Source organism: Styela clava, chromosome 5, assembly GCF_964204865.1.
Source record: "Styela clava chromosome 5, kaStyClav1.hap1.2, whole genome shotgun sequence".
Lineage (NCBI taxonomy): Eukaryota > Metazoa > Chordata > Ascidiacea > Stolidobranchia > Styelidae > Styela > Styela clava.
In genome coordinates, this window is record NC_135254.1 from 22,244 (window position 1) to 50,109 (window position 27,866).

The 27,866-nt window shown below is 37.5% G+C and overlaps 1 long non-coding RNA gene and 1 other non-coding gene across 2 annotated transcripts; one reads left to right on the top strand and one right to left on the bottom strand.

Moving 5' to 3' along the window:
- Positions 1–20,891: 20,891 nt before the first annotated feature.
- Positions 20,892–23,240, bottom strand: LOC120344659 (uncharacterized). Its single transcript, XR_005569761.2, has 3 exons — positions 23,176–23,240; positions 22,186–22,407; positions 20,892–21,679 (listed from the first exon to the last, which is right to left on the bottom strand). It is a non-coding gene; the product is annotated as an uncharacterized LOC120344659 (long non-coding RNA).
- A 1,671-nt stretch (positions 23,241–24,911) lies between these two features.
- On the top strand, positions 24,912–25,018 carry LOC120345244 (U6 spliceosomal RNA). The gene has a single exon (XR_005569880.2). It is a non-coding gene; the product is annotated as a U6 spliceosomal RNA (small nuclear RNA).
- The last annotated feature ends 2,848 nt before the right edge of the window (positions 25,019–27,866 follow it).

Sequence of the window (27,866 nt, forward strand, 5' to 3'; positions counted from 1 at the left end):
GGCTCTGAATGTTTTTTTCCGAGTGTCTGCTCCTTGGTATTCCTGATCTATTTGCATCAGCTACAGATCCATTTTTTATAAATTTACGATGAATTGCATATAGCTATTTGGCAAAAAGCCTAAAAATCAGTAAAGCAAAGTCAGCGCCGTTTCAACAGAGAATATGGAATTAATTTGGCTCTGAATGTTTTCCACAGAGCGTCCGCTCCTTGGTCTTTCTAATCATTGTACATTAACTACAAATCCAGTTTTCATAAACTTACAATGAATTGCATAAACTGTTTGTCGTGTAGAAGCCATATTAATTCCAAATTATCTGCTAAAGAGCCGCCGAGTTTGCCTTACTGATTTACACGCTTCTCGCCAAACAGCAATTTTGCACCTCATTTCTTGTGTTAATCTCCTAGTCATTCTGTGGGCTGATGAAAATGCAAACAATACCTAAATTTTAAAATTATCCATACTGTGTACTAAATAATGAATGCTCTATGACGAGTATCTGAAAAGAAAATCAAATTCAAAGTGTATATATACCTAATTTAGGCTAGAGATGCTCTGTATATTAAGCTGTGCTGGATTGTCCATTAGTCAAAATAAGCACGTGCTTAGGCAATCAATAAAAAAGGGGCAAAAATTTCCATATACGAACCGGAATGAATGCGTGGCTGAATGAGGCTGTTTGACCATAGCCTTCACATTGATTAGTTGATATTTCATCTGAATCCGGGGAAATATGACGCGTGTCAGAATGAATAGAAAGATACATAGCACGCGCAATTTGCTACATTTCATCTTTAGTGCCTGGGGTAGCACGTTTTACCTGTCGCGGGGCTATTTAGACAAAACGGTGTTTTTCATTTTGTCAGTGTGCGTGATATCGTTTCAATCGCGCCAATTTTGATCTGAGATGTATTATAAATTTAGAAAATTAAACCAGAGATACGACGGCCAGTTAGCACAAGAGACAGAAATGATTAAATTAATATTACTCCACTAACAGTCAGAAATTTGGTTTGCACATTTACTAATTTGAATTATCTTCGCATTTTCCCTAAAAACTAAACTAAATTGAACCACATAGTTAAAATGGGATATTCACACATTCAATAGTTAAAGCAGCACACACGATAGTCCCAGATGAACGCTCTCAATTGAATTATGAATACACCTGCTTCGAATCAACGAAGCATGTCAAATGTAATTTTCTGGGGATAATTGGCCTCGTCGTAGGCTGCCAAGCGTAACGTCGTTAATTAAGTAAGATTCTGATCAACCCGATCCTCGCCCGTAGCTCAGGGGAAGCGTTGGGACATGATCATACATTAGGATCGTGGTTCGAATCCAACATATGGTTAATTGAGTTGAGGGACAAAAGAGCAGGCAAGAGCAGATATGGAAAGAAAATAGATCAAGGCTGAGGGTAAAGGGGCCGGCGAGAGCAGCAGCCAAAGAGAGCAGAGATGGAGGGGCACGAGAACAGGGGGAAGGCCAGGCGATTAGGGCGAAGAGACATATGAGAGTGAAACCAGCGAGGCCAAAGATAGCGAACGAGCGAGATTAAAAATAACACGATAAGAATGGTGGTGACCTCAAACCCCAGAAGAGAGCGTTTCAGCGAGGCTAAAGTTAACGAGCGAGAGTAAAAATAACACGATAAGAATGGTGGTGACCTCAAACCCCAGAAGAGAGCATTTCAGCGTTGCTAAAGATAACGAGCGAGAGTACAAATAACACGATAAGAATGGTGGTGGCCTCGATCCCCAGACGAGAGCCAGCTAATGGGAAGGAAATTAGAATGTTATAAATTAGGTATTATATAGGTAAATAAGATCAGCGGCAGCAAGTACGGAATGGAAAATACCTCCCCTCCCCCCCCCCCCCATCGGAAACAGAAAACTGAAACATCGGAAACAGAAAACTGGGACTATCAGCCAAGAAAATGACGATACGAAAACACCCAAAGTAAGTAGACAGCAGCGGAAGATAACGAGCGCGAGTGGGAAATAACGATCGAAAAAGCGGGGCCAGTATGAATACAAAAAAAAACAGTGAAAAAATCCAGAGCGAAAATGGAAATCTAGGGCAGAAGAAAAGGAGCGAGAGGGAAAATTAGAAAATAGCGAAACAACCAAATAGTGTGAGAAAATAAATCAGCAAAATCGTAAGGAAAAATTAAGAGGAATAAAATAGAAAGCTCTCATGCGTGAAATTGTGCGATGGGCGGACGAAATGATGAAATAGTGGATCCGCAACCCTAATTTCTCATTTTCTCTCTAATAAATCGGCATTATAAAATATTAAAACTTACTATACTTACTTAAGTTTTGTTATAGCAAACTTGCGACAGATTAAAAACGATATTTAGACATTGTAAATCACCAAATTCGGTGCTATGTTAGAATTTTTTTGGAAATTCAACTGTAGTCACTGAAATCCAAACACATTCAATTGTGCGTTCAATGCACCATTCCATTCATTTTGAAACCACCTACGAAGCTGCATGAGTCTTTTTTTTCGGTATGTGACAATATATAAGAATGTAAAGTAGTATATCAATCATTTTTTTATTGCAATAAATTACATATTTTTCAATCCAATTTTACCCAGATCTTTGGAATTTTTCAAACGGTGATCTTTTAATTAGTCATGAATATGATTTAATCGAGTGGGCTCAATCTTAATTAAACTACCGGTGTCGGCAGTAAGTATGTTCTTTTGTGGGCAGTACGACATTGCTTCTAATAACTTATGATAACAGCGATGTTCAGGATGGCCGGCAATACACAACAGCTTCATTCACTTGACTCTGTTTCTCATTGGTTCACTTGACTCTGTTTCTCATTGGTTCCAGCCTATCAGTTGGTTTTATTTAAATTTAATCTAGAAGATTTGACAGCAAATTATTTGGAAATGAATCCTGGCGATTTTTACCTAGAACATCCCAACCAAGATAACCTTCCGCATTTGAAAAGGTCATGGCTTCAAATATGGCACTTTTCGGCTCAACATATATTTTTTTTCTAAAATTGGCGTCATAAAACCGCCTGAAAGACGAAGACTTGAAAATGGACATCGAATTGCTGGCACTTCCTTTGAATCAAATTTGAATAAAAGTAGTCGGGAAAAGAATCAAGCTGCAAATATTTCCCTGAATTTGTTTAAATTCCGTGTGAAAATAAATTTGAATAAGAGTTTTCATGAATTCATAGGTTTTAACATATTATTTCTGCAAGGACCCGTATTGACATAAGGTCATAACAACAAAACGACACAATTTCGTGCCTGCAACTAATAAAAAGCCCATTTAAATGATGGTGCGGCTCACGGATTTACCCAGTTTATGATATCTAGCCTGTCTGCAAAAGAGGTTACACACCCCTGATATAATATATATAATTGAATTGGCTCATTGTTGCCATATTCCGACGCCACAGTTGTCAAATTTTATTAATGTTGTTATTGCTTCTTTGGACAGTTACAAAATTAGCCGATCAGTAATCGAATATCTCGCGGAGCCCCTAGGTTTTTCTCACGGATCACTTTGAAAACCTATAAATAGGAAATTATCTGTGCAATATAAAACTCAAGTCCATGCTTCCGAAAAACAAATAACTAACTAATCCCACACCTGACATGGAATGGTAACTGGACAAGAAGCCGTGGTCCGCAACATGGTTGGTTGAGCAGTTTTATCCGATTTCCTCTCCTTCGAGATGAATATGTAAATCCTATCTAATTTTGAAATTTTCGCTTGGCCGCACACAAAGGTCACCGCGCAGCTGGCCAGTGGCTACGCAGGGGCGCTATTTGGTTCGCCGTCCCGCAACCTGCGTGATGTTTTTTTTATTGTAGATTGTGCATACACAGAAAATAGGTTTGTGTTCCGGTTTTGCTAGTTTTGTATTTCGATAATTTTAAAGTTCACCACGGTACAAATATACCGTAATATGTTTCAACGTTAAATATTTGTAGTGTCTATTTTTATATTTGGGAATTCTGATATTGGAAGTGCCAGGCTTCAGACATACGGTACATAGGTACAATCTGACATCAGTATCGGTACATGTACTTTGTCTATCTTCTAGGTCTTTATGTTTCAATATGACTGTATGCTAATTTTGTAGTTTGTTCTGAGGTGCCAGATTCGTTTCTATGTTGCATTTGGTGGGACGTTTTGCTGTTTTGTATAAATTGTACAAGTGATGACTGCATGAAGTGTTCTAATGTCAGAATGTAACGTTAAGTCTATCTGTAATCTATTTACCAGTTAAAAGTACACTATCAGACTGCCACTGCAGGTGTCACAGTGCAGCAGTGTGAGGGAGGCGGTGCTGTGTATTATCTACTTACAGACTTAGTCAGTTTTCAACTTATCTCAAAAAACAAAGTTATAAATCTTCAAACAGTCGATTGGCGGAATTTAAGCAGTGCCGTAATAAGTCTTTCTTTTGTGCTCTCTTTTGTGAGAGAATTCCTGATTGAATTTCAACCGCGTTAGATTTACCGCAGTGCTTCTCCATCCTTTTTTCAGATTGCTGTAGTCGTTAATTTTAGTCGCGATTGAATTGAATCGCGAAGTAGCATTTACTTTTCAGGTGTCCCCGTTACTATTGAGAAATTTGGGTTGCGAATCCCACTATACACTATACACTTGCTGCCGCTGATCTTATTTTTGCCCACTGATGGGGGTTTTCTTGCTCTGCTCCTTTGGCCTACCTAATTTATACATTCTAATTTCCTTCCCATTAGCTGGCTCTCGTCTGGGGTTCGAGGCCACCACCATTCTTATCGTGTTATTTAAACTCGCTCGTTATATTTTTTAGCCTCGCTGAAACGCTCTCTTCTTGGGTTTGAGGTCACCACCATTCTTATCGTGTTACTTTTAATCTCGCTCGTTCGCTAACTTTAGCCTCGCTGGTTTCACTCTCATATGTCTCCTCGCCCTGATCGCCTGGCCTTCCACCTGATCTCGTGCCCTTCCATCTCGGCTCTCTTTGGCTGCTGCTCTCGCCGACCCTTTACCCTCCGTCTTGATCTATTTTCTTTCCATCTCTGCTCTCGCCCGCTCTTTTGTCCCTCAACTCAATCAACCATACGTTGGATTCGAACCACGATCCTAATGTTTGATCATGTCCCAACGTTTCCACTGAGCTACAGCTACGGGCGAGGATCGGGTTGATTAAAATCTTACTTAATTAACGACGTTACGCTTGGCAGCCTATGACGAGGCCAATTATCCCCAGAAAATTACATTTGACATGCTTCGTTGATTCGAAGCAGGTGTATTCATATTTCAATTGAGAGCGTTCATCTGGGACTATCGTGTGCGCTGCTTTAACTATTGAATGTGTGAATATCCCATTTTAACTATGTGGTTCAATTTAGTTTAGTTTTTAGGGAAAATGCGAAGATAATTCAAATTAGTAAATGTGCAAACCAAATTTCTGACTGTTAGTGGAGTAATATTAATTTAATCATTTCTGTCTCTTGTGCTAACTGGCCGTCGTATCTCTGGTTTAATTTTCTAAATTTATAATAAATCTCAGATCAAAATTGGCGCGATTGAAACGATATCACGCACACTAACAAAATAAAAAACCCCGTTTTGTCTAAATAGCCCCGCGACAGGTAAAACGTGCTACCCCCAGGCACTAAAGATGAAATGTAGTAAATTGCGCGTGCTATGTATCTTTCTATTCATTCTGACACGCGTCATATTTCCCCGGATTCAGATGAAATATCAACTAATCAATGTGAAGGCTATGGTCAAACAGCCTCATTCAGCCACGCATTCATTCCGGTTCGTATATGGAAATTTTTGCCCCATTTTCATTGGTTGCCAAAGCACGCGCTTATTTTGACTAATGGACGATCCAGCACAGCTTAATATACAGAGCGTCTCTAGTCTAAATTAGGTATATATACACTTTGAATTTGATTTGCTTTTCAGCTACTCGTCATAGAGCATTCATTACTTAGTACACAGTATGGATAAGTTGTAAAATTTAGGTATTGTTTGCATTTTCATCAACCCACAGAATGACTAGGAGTTTAACACAAGAAATGAGGTGCAAAATTGCTGGTTGGCGAGAAGCGTGTAAATCAGTAAGGCAAACTCGGCGGCTCTTTAGCAGATAATTTGGAATTAATTTGGCTCCTACACGACAAACAGTTTATGCAATTCATTGTAAGTTTATGAAAACTGGATTTGTAGTTAATGTACCATGATTAGAAAGACCAAGGAGCGGACGCTCTGTGGAAAACATTTAGAGCCAATATAATTCCATATTATCTGTTGAAACGGCGCTGACTTTGCTTCACTGATTTTTAAGCTTTTTGCCAAATAGCTATATGCAATTCATCGTAAATTTATAAAAAAATGGATCTGTAGCTGATGCAAATAGATCAGGAATACCAAAGAGCAACCACTCGGAAAAAAAACATTCAGAGCCGAATCAATTCCAAATAAGTTTACTGCTAAACAACTATTTTACACCTCATTTTCGGTTTATTCTTCTTGTCATTCTGTGGGTTGATAAAAAATGCAAACAATACATAAATTTTACTACTTATCCATACTATGTTTTCTGAAGAAATGAACGCTATATGATGAGTACCTCAAAAGCAAATTAAAAGTGAATACTTACTTTTGAGACACCCTGTGTATATATGTCATTTATCTGTAAAATTTAGATTCATTCATAGATTCCAATTTTAGTTAGCATGGCCCAGTCGTTTAGTTGAATTCAGGCTGTATTGTAAAAATTCATTCATTACTGATCCAAAATACGTCATTGGATTGGAATTATTGAATGGTCGAGAGTTTGGCATAAAGTAAGGATAGCATTCGAACTCGGGTACTCCAGACGGTCATCCATATAAGTATATATTATAGCCCGGTTTAGGGCATGAAAAAACTTCAATAGCTCATATGTCCTTTTGTTAAGCAATTACAGAATATCCAAAATGCAGACAGAAGCAGCAAAGATTTGGGACAGTATATGTGACTTCCTATCAAAATCGGAATGTGTACACATCAATACCAGTGCGACGCAAGAAGAACAACTTGGAGATTATCGTGACAAGAATAAGTGTTGTACAAGCAGGACAACTGTGTGACAAGCAGTTAAAATGTTTAACAAGTAAGCCAAGTTGGACACAAACTTTACAAATGTGGGATCATGACGCCGATCTTGAAACTAGCACGATTTTGGCATGTCTTTAAATATATTGAGTAAATCTTGAGGTCGTATCACATGAATAAAAATAGGTCTACAAAATTGGGCCGATTGGGCCAGCTACTCTACGTTAGAGTGATGATTTATACAGGATAATGTCCTCGACCTATGTTAATATCGAAAGGCTTGATAAAATATTGAAAACAGTGATTCCATAATCGAAGCCATCAGTAGTCTACTAATTATGGCTTTTTAAGCTACTAATTATGGTGATTTATTTCCAATTGAGATTTCAGCCTACATTTAGGAATGCCGTCAGTCATGTTTTGGCGACGTACGATTGAATCATCTCATTGGCATTCTCGACCAGTATAACCCATTGAAGTTGGTCGCAAGAGAGTGAAGTTCAGTTTGACGATCTGGTCTTGACTAAGGCGCCATTAGGTCATGTACTGAGGAGTATAGCGCCATCGGTGGAAGACAAGTAAGTTTAGGGAGATAGGACAGTGGGCCGAGGTAAGGAAGGTTGTGGGAGATAGGTCAGTGGGTCGAGGATAGAAAAGTTGAGGGAATAGGGCAGTGGTTTGAGGACAACTAAGTTGAGGTAGGTAGAACAGGGGGCCGAGGATAGGACGGTGGGTCGAGGATGGGAAACTTGAGGGAGATAGGACAGTGGGTCGAGGATAGGAAAGTTGATGGAGATAGGGAAGTGGGTCTGTGATAAGTCAAGAAAGGTAAGACAGTGGGTCGAGGACAAGAAGTCGATGAAGGTAAGACAGTGGGTCGAGGATAGTAAAGTTGAAGGAGAATGGGCAGTGGGTCGAGGATGGGAAACTTCAGAGAGATAGAGCAGTGGGTCGAGGATAGGAAAGTAGAGGGAGATAAGGCAGTGGTTTGAGGATAGGAGGGTTGAAAAAGATAGGACAGTGGTTGACTTTGCTTAACTTCCGATCTCAGACTCGCACGGGTTTGATCAACGTAACCTATTCGCGGACCCCAGTCGATGCTCCTGTTTGATTATTTCAATCAACCAGCGGCATCCGTTGAACAGCTGAGATATTTGAAGCTTAACGTTGTAAACATCACGTATTTATCATAAATACAAGTATCTTTTATATAAATAAGAATATATTCGGTATGACCGGGACACTGTTTTAAGCGAATTATATCCCAGTCGTATTCGGTCCTCTCAATCAATTTTATTAAGAAAACTCTAATATTTTAGGGTTAGGGTTAGGCCATTTCCAATTTTTCGTATCTCAGTTCTATTATGAGTTCGGGGACTAACCAAGTGAGTTTCGTATTATTTGTACCTAAAATTATGACCTAAACCTAACCTGGTCACATACGATGTTCCATTGTCCGCATCTTGGTACACGTACTTCTGGAGTACCCAAGTCTCTTTCTCAATATTCCATAGAAATACAAATTACTATCTATTTTAATTATTGATGTGATTAACATTGAATATCGAGTAATGAATAATTGAATATCGAGAATGACGAGTAATGTTAGTGGTGGTATTGATGTTTTTTGAGGCTTTGGGAATGGTTTTGGTGGTTCATTCAATATTTAGGGTCAGGGGCGTATGGGGGGTGGGGGGTGGGTTAGTTGACAAGTTAGACCAAAATCCCTAGAAGGTCTGAGCAGAAGTCGGCAAATGTGGGTTTTCAATAGTCCAGATGGTCTGACTCTAAAATGTGTTTCAGGCCACGAAAAATTAATATGTTTGATATAGAAAATGAATATAGAAGACTTTTATTTTACATTTATGGGAGGGGGGTCTGACAGATGTTTGGTCTAATATGGTATATTCAGTGCCCTTCATACGTTGGAGAAGCAATGAAATGTTGTTGTTTTTTATCTTATTAAAGAAAAATATGAGTACAAAATGAGTTGCATGCAGCTGTATAAAATTTGTTTTGTTAAAAAATCGTCGGGCTAATCACCTGTTGTAGACTTCCATTGTGTAAAATAATTTATTAAATTTTGGCTGATCCACTGCAGTCTTTTGTCTCTAGATGTTTCAAAGGGAGTAGATTTCCGTTTTTAAGGTTGGCCACGTTTGTAGTGCTGCTGCATATGCCAAGAAAGGTATTTTGCAGTTTGCAATAGTTGGCAGTTGCTCCAAATTCGGACATTTCCAAAATCTCAGCAACAGATGCAGGAAGAACCTAGAAAGAAAAATTTCATGGTTCATCTGTTATTGATGACCCGAATAATATTGGTAATTTTAGAAATAATAATCATGCTCCAAGTATTTAAATGCTTAATAGGAGAAAGATCCAATAAAAAATATCAATAAATTAATATCTAAAACAATACTTTGTGATATACCAGTGCTGAATATTTAACAGACATTTTTGTCAAGCTATTGAGTTAAACATGTTGGTTTGTTGGTTTACATGGCTGTTTCAAATGTTTTTTTAAACATATCTTCATAAATTCCCTCTAGATATGTTTCCTTGCCAAAACCCCATCTGGTGACAGCAAATCATTCTTCAAAAGTTATTTTCGAGCTGTCTGTAAAAATTTATAAGTTAGATACGATATTTTGAAATAAATTGCCTACAACAATTGGAGCTTGGGCCTTGTCTACCATCTAAGCATGTACAGGAAGTCCTCAACTTACGACGTTGTTTCGTTCTTGAGAAGCGGTGTAACCCGAATTTCAGTGTAAGTCGGAACATTATACTGTACAGTACATAAATTACTCTAAAATATCGAACTGTTTTGTAAAGTATGGTACAGTAATAAAATGTACAAATAATGCAAAAAGTACGATGTAAATGACGAAAACCAATTAGCCCAACGCACTGATTTTCTTGGTCACAGTGATTCAGTTTAAGGGCTTAGATATTACAGAACAGTATTATCTTTTATATTTTTATGGAGTACGTTCGTAACCTCGAAACAGCGTTATGGAGTGCGCGTTCGTAACCTCGAAACAGCGAACGTCGTAACTCGAGGACTCCCTCATATATATAAGTATAACAGCCACTTTGACACACCACACTGACAAAGTCAGAAAGTGTTATTTGAAACAAAAATGTGAATACCCCATAAAAAATATTGGAATTTGTAAAATGTAACGTTTCCAGGAGAAATATTCATGCATTCAATGAATGTGGTGGATTTTGCAGTAGCAAAAAAGTTATTGCTATTTATTACAAATCAATAATTTAAAAACACTCGACAAAATAATGCAAAATTGTTTTGGCATTTCTAAAATTATAAATATCAGGGTGGCCCAAAAGTAGGTATACAGTTATTAAAAGTAGGGTTTATGTCCAAAAGTAGGTTTGTAGTTCTCATTTAGGCACTTTTAAAGTTCGAGAATGCTAGCTATATCGTAGACAGAAACTGTTTGATCTCTTAAGTGCTCAAAATGTCCTCCTCCAACATTGCAACATTCTTCACACCTGTCCAAAACACTCTGACAAACAGTACGGCACAAATTTCGATCTTCATCAATTTCTCTGAATGCGTCATGAATGTAATCTTTTAATTTATTTATTGTTTTGGGATTTTTCTCATACACCTTATTCTTTATAACACCCCAAAAAAAGAAATCCATGGTGTTAGATCAGGTGAGCGTGGTGGCCATTGAATGCTACCTCTTCTTCCGAACCAACGCTGCGGAAAAACTTCGTTAAGGTAATCTCTTAATTATTCGCCATTAACCCTCAGATAAAATGAATATTCACAAAATGTATTACTTTCAAAGAAGCTAGAAAACTAATGTAAAATTCACACTAGATTTATTATCTAAAAAATAAGCAATTTTTGTGGTGCTTAACAAGTAACATAAAGTGAACTGCAAGTAGCTTCAAAGCATATAAAATAGTTTAATAACTGTATACCTACTTTTGGACCACCAAAGTTTTGTATGTTGGGGCCATGTTTAGATAATAGCAATGATAGGTATCCAATTTATGTGAAATAGGGTAATATTACCAGCCTGAAATCAAGCAAAATAGATTCACTTGGCAAACGTAAAGCACCTCTTATGTCGTTGGTCGGAACACTGTTTCAAGCAAAATACGCCGCAGTCGTATTTGGTCCTCCAGTTAATTTTATTAAGAAAACTCCAATAATTTATATGTCCTTCTGGTGAACAATTACAGAATTTGAATACGCCGACTGAAGCCGCTTAGAATTTGGAACAACAAGCCAAGTATTGTGCAAGCAAGACGAGTTTGCTACGAATATCACAATGCGGAACAAACGAGTCAAAAATGAAACCAAAATTAATTCGGCGTCTCTTTTTTTTAAGAAGTATTCATTATAAATTTGATGAGAAAGGTCCCGTAGTCTAACATATTTTATTGAATTGGAATTATTGAATGATATAGAAAGTTTGCAAAAAGACGAGGATCCGACATCAGGTAATCCCAGGCGGTCACCCATTCAAGTATTAAACGAGGTCGACTTTGCTCAACTTCCGATCTAAGACGTGCATGGGTTTAATTACATAACGTGGTCGCGGACCCCGGTCACGCCTTCTTTTGTTTGCTTATTTTATTTGAGCTACGGCTTTCGTTTTAACAGCTGAGACCTACGTAGGGTAATGTTGTAAACAACTAGTATTTGTCATAAGTCTAAGTAACTTCTGTATTCGGTCTTACCGGGACACCGTTATGCAACATACAGCCCAGTCTTGTGTGATCCTCTAGGGCCTAGAGTCTAGGCAATTTTATCAGGAAAACTCTAATATTTAATATGTCCTTCTGGTAAGCAATTACATAATTTTTAAAAGCAGACTGGAGCCGAATTCATGTAACCTGGTCGCGGACCTTGGTCGATGTTTCTGTTTGGTTATTCACAATGAAGCTGCGGCGTTCGTTCAACAATCGAAACCTACGAAGCGTAACGTAAAGTATCTGTTGCATAAGTAAAAGTATATTCGGTTTGGCTGAATAACATATGATCCAGTCGGGTGTGGACCTCCGGCCAATTGTATTAGGAAAACTAATAATTTATATGTTGTTCTGGTGAGCAATTACAGAATTTTAAAAAGCAGACTAAAGCCGCCGAGAATATGGGACGGTAAATGTGCCTTCATAATAAAATTGAAATAAATAAATCAATACACGTGTGACGCAAACAGCACAAGTGGGAGATTATCATGGCAAGTATAGGACAAACAAGAAAAGTTTTGTACAAGCAAGACAAGTATGTGAAAAGCAAGACAAGCTCGATACAAACATTACAGATGCAGGACAAACGTGTCAAAAATGAAACCAGCATGAATTCGGCGTGCTCTTAACAAGTATTCATTCTAAATTCAACAAGGAAGGCACTGTAGTCTAACCGAATGCTGACTGTATTTTAAAAGTTTTTTCTGTTTAAAAATAGTTCATCGTATAGAAGATGTTTTTGTTTGCTTATTTGTAATCAAGCTGCGGCGTTTGTTCAACAGCTGAGACATGTAAAGCTCAACGTTGTAAACAACAAGTATTTTATCATTTGTGTAAGTATATAATATAAAAATAAGAGTATATTCGATACAGCCCAGTCGTGTGTGTTCCTCCAGCCAATTTTAATAGGAAAACTTTAATAATTTATATGTTTTAACCGTTATAATACCTCTTTTATAAGAAAAATGTCAATACATAAACTTGAAATCCTTATTATGGCGTCATAACAGATTCGTTATGGCGTCTTTGTTTCAGAGGACTCTACAATTAACATAGCCTAGGCTAGGGAGTCTCATCGTTTAAATCAGTAAATTCCCGCCGATATATATCCGTAAGTATATTCTTCATTATCGTAATGCACTCGTTTCACCGATGGCTTATATTGATCCAATTGCTTTCGTAGTAGGCAAGTTTCATGATTTTTCTTCCTCAAAACGTCTTCCTGGTATAACATTTCTGTTAAATCTTATGATTTTGGCGTAGGTACAATCGTGGCGATAAATGTACGCAATAAAAGTAAAAGTCAAAACGAGAATTTTTACCTACATTTTTGAAATTATAGGTTCGTCAGCGTATGCAGCTTCCAGACCGCAACGTTTTGGCGTAGTTTCACGGCGATGCAAAGGGTATTTCGATAAAACATACAAAATAATATAAAAAAAAATATTTTAAAACAAGCTACTAATTGTGGAATAAACACAAATACCAAAAATGTTAGATCCTCTTGGCGTTATTATAGTATCATATAGACAATATGAATACAATCCGAAAATTTTGATTTTTTCAAATATAGCCTGAATTCAGTTAGACTACGTTGCCTTCCTCATTAAATTTTGAACGAATACGCAGTTAAGGACACGCAGAAATAATTACGGTTTCATTTTTGACTCGTTTTTTTCACATTTGGATTGTTTGTATCAATTTTGTCTTACTTGATACCAGTGGCGGCGCGTGGTCATTTTGACAACCGGGGCAAGCTACTGCGGGACCAAGTCACCCCCATCTACGGGGACAGGATGAGCGCTGTAAGTTCTCCCATCATTTTATGAGTATAAAAACCATTCCATCGGTAACAACCAATCGGCAAAAGCGACAATTTTTAACGATAAGAAAGTCTCTTTAAAACCGGTCCAAGTCAAGGGATTAATAAATAAAGACATAGATTATTTTGAAACCTCTTTCAAAAGGAAAGGCAATATTTACCCAGATAAATACAATGACATATTAACAGAAACTTCGGGAAAGCAGACAAAACCTAAAATAAGGTTTAAAACGTTACTATGAAGAAAGGAAAGTTAATGCGAAGATAAGGACATGCGTCGCTCACTCATAGATATATATGCTGCTAGACTTCTACTGCTTGAACATATATGCAACACGCCTCGGTTTCTTGGAAGCAAAATGCTCAATAACGCGCTGATTAAAGTCATGCATCCCAGAAATAACGTCTCTGTGAATGGATAAAACAGCCAAGGAATTTAATCTATCTTGCTTCATTGTGTTTCTGAGATACGTTTCAATACGCTTCAGCGTGCTGAATGTTCGCTCTGCGTCGGCGGAAGAAATAGGCGTCGTCAAAATGATGTTCAGAAATTTTGCAGACGCCGCAAAGGTAGTTACTAGAGTGTTATCTATGAGGAACCCATAGAGCGCGCAAGTTGATGTGATGTTCAAAAAAGTTTGATTGGTGTATGTATATACATGGCAATTCATTTTCCAATTTACCCACGTTTATCATGGCGTAAAATTTGGAGACAGTAGCCAACAAATGGATGGGAAATTGACGTGCAAATTTTGAAAAATTTTTGGGGTTCATCAAAGAGAACGCGGCAAGGTGTTCAGTGCGCAGACGATCGTCTATTTCAGGGGTTCTCAAACTTTTTGTGTTGCGGAGCCCTTGAAAAAGTTGACTATTATTCACGGAGCCCCAAAATAAATGTTAAAATTGTTACTTTCCGAATAATATTCCTGAGTAAGTCAAAAGTACTGTACTTATTTTAAATGCTTAACCTCTTTTAAAAGGGTTAATACAAGTCATAAATGAATCTAAATGTAAAAGATGAATTATATATACTAAAGCTGTAAACTTGATACTTGACAAACATATTAATAAATTAGGGGTCGGATCTTTTACCTTTAGATATTTTTGAAAGACTTAAAAGGCCGCTAATAACGTACTCGATTGCATTTTGTTACGATCGCCGATTGTTTTCGTCAGCATGGCGGTGTTTATTCTCCCTAAATCAAAAATTTTCCTCGACATATACATCTATGATGTATTGTTCCACAATGACGACGAGTATTGCTTTTTTGTTCTCGTGGGGAATTATGAGTTCAATGTGAAAAACATGTTACCATATTATAGTCACCGGAGACGAAATGCTAAAAATAATAAATAATAAAAGGTAAATCCGCAACTCAAATTTCTTGATTGAAAAGCGGCATACTGAAATATTAAAACTAAAACTTAAAATGGGAGATAACACTATAAGTTTTGTTTCAGCAGACTCGCGTCAGATTAAAAACACGTTCATAGACATTGTGAATCAAAAATTTGGTGTTATGTTGGGTTTTCTTTGGTTATTCGTCGTAGTAACTGCGAAACCGAAACACAGTCAATTGTGCGCGCGATGTACCTATTTTTCCATTCTGAAACTACCGACGGAGCCGCATGCAATGAAATAAATTTCAATCTTTCGTATTTTGCCCCGACCTCTTGTTTTTTAAACGGCGACATCTTGCTCGTGAGTGCGAAAGAACAAAATCAAGCTTGACAAATCCAAAGATCGCAAAAATACGACTGCAATTTATGTATAGTTGGCAGTTTTTCGCGTATTTTATGTTATTTCAGAATAGTAGTCTTTCATTTCAGTAATCCTAATAGTAAAATTAGCCAATTCAGTATTTTAAAAAGTAATCGAATAGCTCGCGGAGCCCCTGGGTTTCTCTCACGGAGCCCTGGGGCTCCGTACGGAGCACTTTGAAAACTCACCATCTTCTAGCAGACGCTTTAGACCTGCCGCCTCCCTCACAGAGCGTTCGTCCCAAACCGGAGAGCTCTGAATGCCATTGAAACACTCAATGAGCTCAGACCTAATTTCGGACACGCCCTGCACCACGCGTGATTGGAAGTTCCAACGTGTTGGTGCACAAGCTGGGAGACGGCGGCTACATATCTGGCGAAGGAGGTCAGAGCGCTTCGGCGAAACGGAAAAAAATGAAGAAAACCCCGAAACATTTGCAAAAAATATACTGACGAGAGGGGTATCAAGACACATATTTTTATTAACGAGGTTAAATTGGTGTGCATAACAATGTAAAAAATGCGCATGAGGAAATCTTCTTTTATATAATATTGAACACCATGTTTCGACCCACTCATGACTGCCGCGCCGTCATAAGTTTGAGCTATCAATTTTGACTTCGCGTTGTAAGGCTGTAACACTTCTTTCAGTACAGCCGATATCCCGCAAGCCGTGCGATCAACGATTGGTACAAAGCTGTGAAATCTCTCGGTAGGTTTACCATCTTTCACAAACCGAAAAATCACAGCCAGTTGGGAAATGCACGTGATGTCAGTTGTCTCGTCAGACTGAATCGAAAGGAACTGGCAATTCTCAATTTCCATAGCCAAATGTTGTAAATAAATTTTATACATTTAGCCGAGCAAATCATTTTGGATATCCTTAGATGTCCCTTTCGAAACAGTTGCGGCATCAAGATGATCTCTCAATACTGTATCTAGGGATGCTGTGTATTCCACCATATCCAAAAATACCCCTCTATTAGAAGAGCCAGCCCGTTCATCGTGCTCACGGAGGGACAGCTCGTGACAACCAATGAACTTCAAAACATCTATCAATCGACCGAGAACATGGCGGTTTTTCTCGACGTTTTGGTTGTGCCGACGAATAGAAACCGCGCGTCTTTCATCCAACTGTGCTGCAATATTAACATTTCCGAATGTTCGGTATTTTACTGCATTGTCCAGATGCTCCATAGAAGATTGATGATCCCTGGCACGCTCGGAAAGATGTTTAAGATCTCTAAAACCAAATTTACACCAACGTGAGTCACGGGCGGTAGCAAAAAGTAGGCAATAAAAACAAAAAAGTGCATTTTTGTCCTCGCTGTAACACAACCATTCGTGTTTTTTATACCAAGTTTCTGCGCAGAATGTACGGCGACGCTTTCCTCCGTCATGGGATTATTCCAGTGACCACTTTTTTGGTTGATAAGGCCCAAGACGTTGTACCTCTAATTTTTGTTCCAGCGGCAGCTGCGAAAACGGAGTGCGAAGTAGTGCATCAACCTTATTCATTATGAGGTCTAAGGCTAAGAAATGCGAAGCCGGAAAGAAGTGAGGAGCTCAAAAGGAATGTGGAAAATCGAAACCAAATGGACTAAAGGTCTCTAACTGATTCAAATAGCGAAACAAGCAACAAAAACGAAGGCGAAGAAACTATCAACTCTTCAAGCAACCAACGAACGTTCGGCGAAGGCTTTGCGAGCGAAAAATGAACCATGTCGGGAGAATATGGCTAGTGTAGACAGTCTGTGCAACCGATATTGAGTTATTTTTCGAATATTTTTTATTATACCGAAAAAACAACCGGGGTTGGCCCTATTGAAGCGCCGCCACTGCTTGATACACATTTTTTCCAGCTTGCCACACACTTGTCTTGGTTGCACAACACTTATCCTGTTTGTTCTACATTTACATTGATAATTTCCCACTTGTGCTTCACTTGTATTGACTGAATCATTCAAATTTTATCAAGAAGGCAATATACCGCCACAAATTCTAGCCGACATCAGTTTAGTCTGCATTTAGAAATATTTTGTATTTGCTTGGTTTTCTTCATAGAGATAGATGGAGGGCCACACAGGACTGGGATGTATGTTGTTTAACGGTCTCCCGTCAAGTCGAATTTACTTTTAGTTCACACCTCCTGAATATTTTTTAGTGTGTTCAAATATGCATATCAAAATTTTCAAAAGTAAATCCTGGTAGTGGTGATGGGAATTCAAAGTGAATTACACGACTTAATACCAGTTTTTTAACTCGCAATATTTACCTAAAACCAGACCACAAAGTAGATTTATAACATTTTTCTGATAAATTAATTAAAATGATATTAATACCACGAATGATACTTGTTGATGTTGGCAAGTAATTTAATATTACGCATAACAGATAAATTCATCGGGTGCTCCAAATACTTATTTTCACTCACAAACGCATTACTAATATTTTCAAAAATTACACCCCAGATTGTTAATTGCCAGATGGAGATGACTGAAAATCAAAATTACAAATTTACAATCAATTTTATCAGAAAAAAAGAACAAATTTTTAAAAGTATTTCCATTCACTTGTACCATCTCCATATATAAATACAATTACTACTTTGCTTTTGACTATTTCTCTGTTATATTAAGCTTCTTAAATTTTTCATGAACTGAGAAAACAAATGTTGATTTACTTGTCCACTCTTATACACATAACTTGCTATTGGCGTTTAACAACCTTACAACAGATTTAACACTTGTGATTTTAACCTTTCATACCATATCACGAAGGAAAAAGTGTACATTTCTGTTGCAAGGGCGCTCCAGAAGTGTGTGTACCAATATGGAGGTAACTAATTTCGTTCGCCTTCTTTACATCGGGTTGGGTAACGTGACTAAAACCTATATATATTCACTTATTCACTTGGTTAACACAGACAATCCCTCGAACTCGTAATATAACTAAAGTAAAGAAAATCGAAATAAAATTATGGCCTAAGCCTATCCTGGTGCACATACTACGGGAGTATCGTTGCAAGTACAAGTGGTGGTTTCCTCGTGTGAGCATTTTTGAACAATAAGGTTTACTTTTGTACCATTTTATCTCTGTAGATGTATGCTTTGAAAATTGAATCTAAATATCAAGCCCAAATCAAAATTTTCAGACAATCTAAAAATCTTAATTTGAAATTGTGCTTTCACTGATCGACATGTAAGTTCTTCTACGCCACCCGTATCAAACTTGAATATCAAATGCTGTTGACTCGCGGACGAAGGACACTAAGGACGAAGACGAACGTATATAAGGATTACAGTTATTAAATCCGTAAAACTGCTTAAATGTATCTTCATTGGCCTTCTTTTAAAAATACGCAAAGTGTAAGAAGTATCTGTTTTGATTAAGATCTACAGGTTTTAAATCTAACCTAAAATAGCTGAGTATGTCCAACATTCCAATATTTGCTGTCAACTTCAACCATCTGTTCTACCAGCGAAAAGTCGATCAACAACTATATTTGCTGTCTACCTCAACATCAAATTTTACCAGCAAAAAGTTTAACAACAACAACATGGCTTCATTAAGCAACATCACAAAGCCAAAGCCTAAACAACGTTTAAGTAGGAGTCTGCCAGATCCTGGTTTATCACCAATTGGTCTCATCACTCAAGATCCTGAGAGACGTGCAAACTTCCAGCTAGTGCTGCAGGAGGTGATTCAAAGTACCATCGTAAATCAGCTTACAAATCTAATAGCGACATGTCTTGCGGATAATTTTAGCTCGGCCAACTTCTCCTCCGAATATTTTCCCTTAAGTTCAGGATTGAAAGAGTGCATGCAAGAGCAAATGACATCTCTAAAAGAAATTGAACAAGATATCGCTTCGATTCGAGAATCCCAAAATTTTCAATCCGAGAAATACGATGAGATTTGGTCAACAAAAAAAAACAGAAGATATGCTCACACAATATGGTAGAAGAATACGAGATCTTGAAGACCTCGTTTATGATCTCGAAGAAGAGCTATTCAATACCACAGAAAAAATAGAGGAACATGAACGGCGTTCAAGACTAGACAACCTGGAATTTCACGGCATTGCTCCTTAAGTAAATGAGGACACAGACAATCTAGTTATGGAAATAGGCAAGATGATTAATGTCAACATAAAACCTTCTGACATTTCTATTACTCATCGCTGTCCGACTCGAAACTCCAAAATTTACAAGCCCATAGTAGCAAAATTTACTAACCGAAAAATTCGTGCCAAAATCCTAAAGAATCGCCACCTCATTAAAACTTCTGTCAACTCAACATCTATAAGAAACATATCAAAAGTATTTATTGTTGAAAACTTGACTGACAGAAATAAGAACCTGTTCTACCAAGCAAAAGTCTGTAAAAATCAGTGTGGCTATGCTTTCCTATGGACTTCTATTGGAAAAGTGTTGATTAAAAAGGATAAAGACACCAACACCTTGCCCATTGATGATGATGAAGATTTAAATAAAATAAGATAAGTCAAATCTTCTTCATAACTTTTTTTTATTTTTTTTTACATGACATTTATTATTCTTCGATGAACCACTCAAATCACTCTGTAGCATGTTTTATTATTACCTGTAGTATGATTTGTGACCCATTTAGCACTTGTAGTGTGACTTATGCCATCCTTTGCTGCATGTGCTATGTATTTTACCTCCCTATAACAGTCTCCATGATGGTGTTTAAGATCCCCAGCGCAAAAATTCTAATCGAACAACCTCATCGGTCCAAGAAATAACTTCTAATCACAACTCGCAGTGGGATTCAGAAAGATTTCATCCACATTTTGGCTCAATCCCATGTCGGTATATTGAATTACCGGATATCAATGAAGTAACATCTAGTTTTCTATCCTCAGATCTCACTATTTTACATTTCAATATTAGATCCTTGGGTAAATATGCTGATGACTTAGCTGAACTAATTACTAATTTTTATTTCCTGCCACAAATTCTTGCGTTGAGCGAAATCAGGATAAAGAGGGACGCCGCTGTTAACAACGTTGACATCCCTGGTTACACCTTTATCCATGCTCCATCCCCAACTCAAGCAGGTGGTGTGGGGTTCTATATTAAAAATGACATGAATTTTCAAATAACGCAAGAATTTGACTTAGTTTTTGAAAACTGTGAGAACATGTGGATCGAGTTGAAATGCTCTGAACAAAATCCCAAAGCCTTGTTATCGGTGTTATCTATAAGCATCCCCAGCGCAATATTTCATCCTTCACTCGAGCGATGTCTTCTGTATTCGAAAAGCTGACATTAGCCAAAAAGCAATTCATAATTTTGGGTGACTTTAATATAAACCTCCTCAACACCCTCGATACTCCAACCTCCAAATACTTGAATATGCTCATGTTCAATTTTGTATTCCCAATCATCACTAGACCAACAAGAGTTACTTCATCCTCCCACACCTTAATAGATCACATTTATACCAACACCTTAAAATCATGCTCATCATCATTTATTATTATTAGTGATCTCACCGATCATTTTCCTATTATGTGTACTTTATCAACAACTAGTGCTCAAGTCCAAACAAAAACACGCATGAAGCGTGACATGGCAAATTTTTCCGACACATTCAGATTCCGACACATGGCCGACACATTCAGATTGGAAGTTGAAATGATGTGTAGAAATTATGCCAGTGTTATATTATCCAAAGAAAATTTTAATAGTTCATTTGACCTCTTTCTTAGCCATTTTAAGTGGTTGATAAATAAGCACGCATCATTACGCCCTCTGTCACACAGAGAAAATAAATTGTATTCCAAGCTCTTGATAACCAGGGGAATTCGCAAGTCCATCAAACACAAAAACACCATGTTTAGAATAATGTTCCTGAATGGAAACGCATCGCAGCGTCATTACTTCAAAAAATACAAGAATATTTTAACACGCTTTCTAAGGAAATCGAAACAGCAGTACTACCATAATATTCTAGTCAACAACAGAGGAGATGTCAAACGCACATGGCAAACCATCAATGAGATTGTAAAAATTAAGATAAGAGAGGTCCCCACCGTCTCAGAATTAAAATTGGAAAATGGTACTACTGTGACAGACCCCGTCCATGTGGCCACTGAATTCAACAAATTCCTCTCTTCTACAGGGAAAAAACTCGCAGATGAAATCCCACATAGTACCAAATCAAATGCTGAATTCCTGGGTGTCCCTTTACAGAACTCTTCTTTTTTTGAGTCAACATCACCTTTAGAAGTTCTCTGTGCAATTAGGGACCTGAAACAGGGTAAAGCGGTTGGACCGGATGGTATTTCCTCTTATTTTTTGAAATTAGGTGCTGATATCATATCACCAGCTTTGAGTAATTTCTTCAATTCGTCATTCAATCTAGGTATATTTCCTTCTTCATTAAAACTTGCTAGAGTTATACCAATTTTTAAATGCGGTAAAAAAATAACCCTTCAAATTATAGACCTATCTCTATTTTATCTTCAATTAGCATCATAATGGAAAAGTTGTTGTATACCAGAATGATGAGCTATTGTACTAAATTCAGTTTGATAAACAAATGTCAATTTGGATTCCAGACCAAACACTCAACCAGTCATGCTATCCTTGATCTGACATCATTTATATATGATAAAATAGACAAAGGCGAGTATGTTTCTTGTGCCTTCCTAGATCTAAAAAAGGCTTTTGATACTGTAGACCACTCTATTCTCATTCACAAGTTAAGACATTACGGTTTTAGGGGTAATGCAGGAAAACTGTTATCCGATTACCTGACAGGCCGGTATCAATTTGTTGAAATAGGTCCCCATAGATCCCCAATGTTACCCATCTACTGCTAAATTGTTCAGGGCTCGGTATTGGCCCATTAGCGTTCTTATGTTTCATAAACGACCTGTCCAACAGCTCGAATCTTTTGAGTAAACTATTTGCAGATGATGCATGCTTGCTCACCAGCGCGAAGGATCCGACTACACTCCAGCTAAATATGAACACTGAAATAAATAAAATTTATGAATGGATGTTATGCAACAAGCTAACAGTGAACATAGATAAGTCAAAAGTCATGGTGTTCGGCTCAAAATCTCACACTAGATACCCCAACCTCGCAATTGGAACCAATGGCAGAAAATTAGAAGTAGTCCAGTCGTATAAATATCTAGGACTCAATATCGACCACCAATTAAAGTGAAACACCCACACTGCTGATTTGCATAGAAAACTATTAAGAACGGTAGGGATCCTGGGTAAACTTAGATATTACTTACAGGAAACCACACTAAGAACCATTTACTTCGCACTTTTCCAGGCCCACATTCATATGCCATAGCGGCATGGGGTTCTACAGCTAAAGTAAACATGCGTAAATTGGAAGTCTTACAAAATAGGGCCATTAGAATTCTTTCTTGGGTACCTTTACGTTCCAATTTAAACAATCTCTATTATAAGCATAGAGTACTAAAATTACATGACATATACAAACTAGAAATTTCTAAGATTATGCACCAATTCCAAAACAATCAATTGCCAGCGGCTTTCGACCAGTATTTTCTCACCCTAAGTTCAGTGCATAAATACAACACCCGCTCCTCAACAAAGAGTAATTTTTATGTTCCTCGTTTCTCACTAAGCAAATCCCAAAATTCTTTGAAATATCAAGATGTTTCAATTTGGAACAGTCTACCCCAAGACCTACGTGAGTCATCTTACATGACTTTCAAATTTAATTATAAAAAATTCCTGATTTCCTCTTACCAACCCACCTGAATTTTCCAAGTCGCTGTTTCATATTTTATCCTTGCTTTGTGTCCATCAAGGTCATATTCAACTCGATTCACAGCCTGCCTGTAATAAAGAGACCTGTTTATTTGCTGTTAAATTATTGTTGTATTTTATATATTGCAAATTTACTGTGGAATCATCATAATTCATCCCTATTCTTGTTATACTCTATATATGTTGGTGTGCGCAATCTTATAGAATTTTTGAACTGCTTTATTTATCGCCAGTTTTCTTACCTCCAATCTAACTCAGATATCCGTGGTCATACAGTCTCACACAAGTGCCTATCTTTGAGTTGACGCTTAAACAATACTACAAGCGTTAACTCGTATTATTGTTATTTATTAAGATATTATTATCAATTATTGGTATTTACTGAGTGCAGCTTTATTTAACTAATATAGCATGATACCTTACCGGTACTATAGTGGTTCTCATCATCCTATTTGTATATTTTTAGTGCATTTTGTTGTCTCATGCGCTTTTGTACTGGATCTATCCTATGATTAACAGCTTATTATCTACCAGAGTAATGCTTACCCTTTATTGCTTTTTTCTCCATTTTTGTCACATTTTCATGAATACATCTGCCTCCAGCTTCGGTAGAGACCTACGAGTTTATATTTAAACATCACTCAAATTCTGAGTGCTACAGAATTCACTTATACTTTCCGGCGTCTCTACCCCCTATGCCGTACTTCGGTACGGCGTCAAAATATAACACTATTTCCGCATCGATTGGAATAACTAACTCGACTTTATCTTTCTGTTTGTTATTCAATAACCAACTGCTGTTACCATGGCTACCCCGACCAGTGGTGTCGGGAGTCGCTTTCTCATATTAACTAGAGTGACACCGTGATATCGGTCACTTAAATGTGTAAAAGGCCGTCTTCGACTTTATTATTTTATTTATTATTCACGACTTTTGCTAGTATCCTGTTTGACTTTTTTCTCACTATGATTTAATTTTTAGACTCACTCCCCCAGGGTGACGCTGCTCGATAACCTCTACTGGTTTATCGCGCCTCCCTTCACACTGAAAGTATTGTTTTATATGTGATTCGTAGTTATTTTTGTCCATTGTGTACTTTTGGTATGTGATAAAATAAACTACTGACGGACTGACTAACTGACTGATTTGGACCTGCGACCTCGGAGATACCTTTAATGAGACCTTCTAAGAGGCGAAACAAAATGCCGTTCTGTAGCATATTGAATAGCTTCTTATGTAATGTGCTCAAATGACGTTGATGTTTTAATGTAAAAATAAATCGTCTCACAAATTTCAGGTGAACGTGAAATGCATGATATTCACTCGCAAAGCAGCGCATTCGCAAAAAAAATCTGGTCCGTTATATTAGATGGGCTTTTTGGAAACAGTATTTTAGTCTTAAGCTGATTTGAGATAAACAAAGCCCGATGCTGGTCTAAATATATATACTTGTAATAACTTAAAGCGACAAAGTTTCATAGATAAAACGGTCATCAACTGAATTTGATTTAGATCAAACTAGCTCTGGCTAGAAGTTACGCTCGTTTATAGGCTTTCTAAAACGCATTCTCTGGAATCTCCATTCCATGTGATTTGTATGTGTAGTGTTTATAACGATGCAGAACATTATTCAGTTAGGATTCGGTTTATTCAGTCAAAAATCGCAAGATGGCGCCCGTGGGTTGGTGAATGATCCATATGAAGCATTTCGAGCCATCATCTGTACTACCTTCGGGTGTACATACGGAAAAATTGGAACGGTGCAGAGAAGATTAGCCCGGCCCCTGCGCGAGGATGACACGCACAATCGTGAAGCGTTCCTCCATTGAAAAAAAGTCGAATCAATGCTTGAAAAGAATGCTCGATGTCTGTTATAAAGAAAAAAAATGTATGGAGACACGACGGAGTTACAGCGGTTCGGTAGTAAGAACTAAGGCTGACAGTTCCGATAGCGAATACCACCTACCTGGTAGCATGTAAGTTTTGAATTTTATCTTCATTGTTTTTTGCATTTTTTGGCATAGGAATTAACGTTTGACCCTTACCCTTATTCCTATACTTAACCTTGTTATTTATTTATTTTTATTTTTTCTAGTATTTTTGCAACCATCTGCTCATAAACTGGTCCACATTCTCATAAACAGCACTTTAATCCAAACTATTTAAACAAGAGCCATTTTAAAGTAAGATAGGTATATATTAATTTTGTCACAAAGTGCTGTTTAAGTGACAGCTAAAATTTAAATTCCTACGTCACATTTGACAACTTGGCTATTGGCCAAAATTACGAAAGTAAACGAGGAAATCCGTGTTCAAAGCATTTCAAGTGCTACCAGATTGTAAAAAAAATAAAATGGGCGCACAACCTGATAACCCTAACCTGGTACAATATTATTTTCAGGTTGTGCGCCATCTTGGTGCACATACTTCGGGAGTACCAAATACAAAAATATTCCGTGTATCATTCCATGTATAGATCAGTAAACAAACAAACTGTCTGACTTTTTGGACCAGACATTTCGGTCCACGTTTTGCAACATTTGCTACCATTACGTGACATATGACCGCTTGAGGTGTGGTTCTCATTTTTAGTAACTAGGTAGTTTTTAATTATAATATTATACAAATACAGGCCAATTTATAGGACAATTGCCGACATATACCGCTAATCTGACGGCACCTGTATAACTCTAACCTGAACTATGCCCATATGTCCTATGAATCCACTTTTAGTTGAACCTTTTTTAGCGTAAGGACACTAGGTAAAACGAAGGCATTCACATGATAACAAACTATTCAAACCGGACTGTCCACCGTATTCATGACGGCATTGTACATGAGATTGCATATGACATTATTTATATGTGAAAGGAATAATATTTAAGGATAGAAAAGTTGCTTGAACCCAGTCGCCCGCTATCCTGATATTGCTCAATGGTTATAGAAGTTTCTAACCTGTATATGTCAACATGCGCAGCCTTATTCTTTGTACACGAAATACTCATGACTATGGTCCATTCCGAAACCGCAATTTTTTTTGCATATAGAACCGTTGCGAGATAGAAATATATTCGCAATGTAATTATCAAATTGTTCTTCATTATGACAACACCAAGGCGTATTGATAATGCATTCTGTCTAAATCTGGTCCATGCCTGATCGCGAATACTACCCGCGACTGGAAGTCATCCAACCAATTGATCTAGCGCCATTATTCTTCCTATGCCAGGGCCATGCGACGTGCTATGATTGACTATTTCAATAAGATGAGGGTTATTAAAGTTCATCAAGGTTACTATAGTTTACAAGTTGTCGACTTTTTTTAACATAAGACGGAATAAAACTACCTGTCTGGTTTGCGGGTTGACTGTGGCCCAGGTTCGGTTCAAGCAATGTTCATAGCTGAACTGGATATATGCCGCCGAACATGTGCCAATAACCTCCCTCAAGTCGTAACAAATTGCTTCGACCGATTACGAAATCGTTACGATACTGCTATAGCACAAAACCAGGGTACTTGAATACAACCGATGATTTATTTTAAAATTATATCAAATTTACTGCACATTTTCCGCGCATCAAACGTGGCCCGAGTTGAATTGGTAAATATCTAGTAACAACATATTATTTGGTCATAATAACACATTTCCAGCATTTTTGTTCAAGCCCTCGGGCGATTGACCAATTTCTAGAGTATGTTGTTAACTTTACATCTCCTATCGCGTAAAATGCATGATTACTTTACTGTTTTTCATGAATGAATGCCCGCTTTCTACTCGAGGTTACACCCTATCAGACTAGTCACTAGATGACGTTCGAAGAGATACTCAGTGATTGCGGAGATGTTAAAAATGTGCAAAAGGTGTCTAAAAAAATCTGGTGCAATGAAGATATCTTAATTAGTCTGTGACTGTATTTGTTGGATTTAATTCGTCGGGTTATTGTCCAAAAAACATGATACTTCTTACACTTTGCGTATTTTTAAAAGAAGGCCAATGAAGATACATTTAAGCAGTTTTACGGATTTAATAACTGTAATCCTTATATACGCTCGTCTTCGTCCTTAGTGTCCTTCGTCCGCGAGTCAACAGCATTTGATATTCAAGTTTGATACGGGTGGCGTAGAAGAACATACATGTTGATCAGTGAAAGCACAATTTCAAATTAAGATTTTTAGATTGTCTGAAAATTTTGATTTGGGCTTGATATTTAGATTCAATTTTCAAAGCATACATCTACAGAGATAAAAATGGTACAGAAGTAAACCTTATTGTTCAAAAATGCTCACGCGAGGAAACCACCACTTGTACTTGCAACGATACTCCCGTAGTATGTGCACCAGGTTAGGCTTAGGCCATTATTTTATTTCGATTTTCTTTACTTTAGTTATATTACGAGTTCGAAGGATTGTCTGTGTTAGCCAAGTGAATAAGTGAATATATATATTGGTTTTAGTCACGTTACCCAACCCGATGTAGAGAAGGCGAGTAAAATTAGTTACCTCCATATTGGTACACACACTTCTGGAGCGCCCTTGCAACAGAAATGTACATTTTCTCCTTCGTGATATGGTATGAAGGGTTAAAATCACAAGTGTTCAATCTGTTGTAAGGTTGTAAAACGTCAATAGCAAGTTATGTGTATAAGCTGAGTTAACGCCTCAAACAACTGAAACTT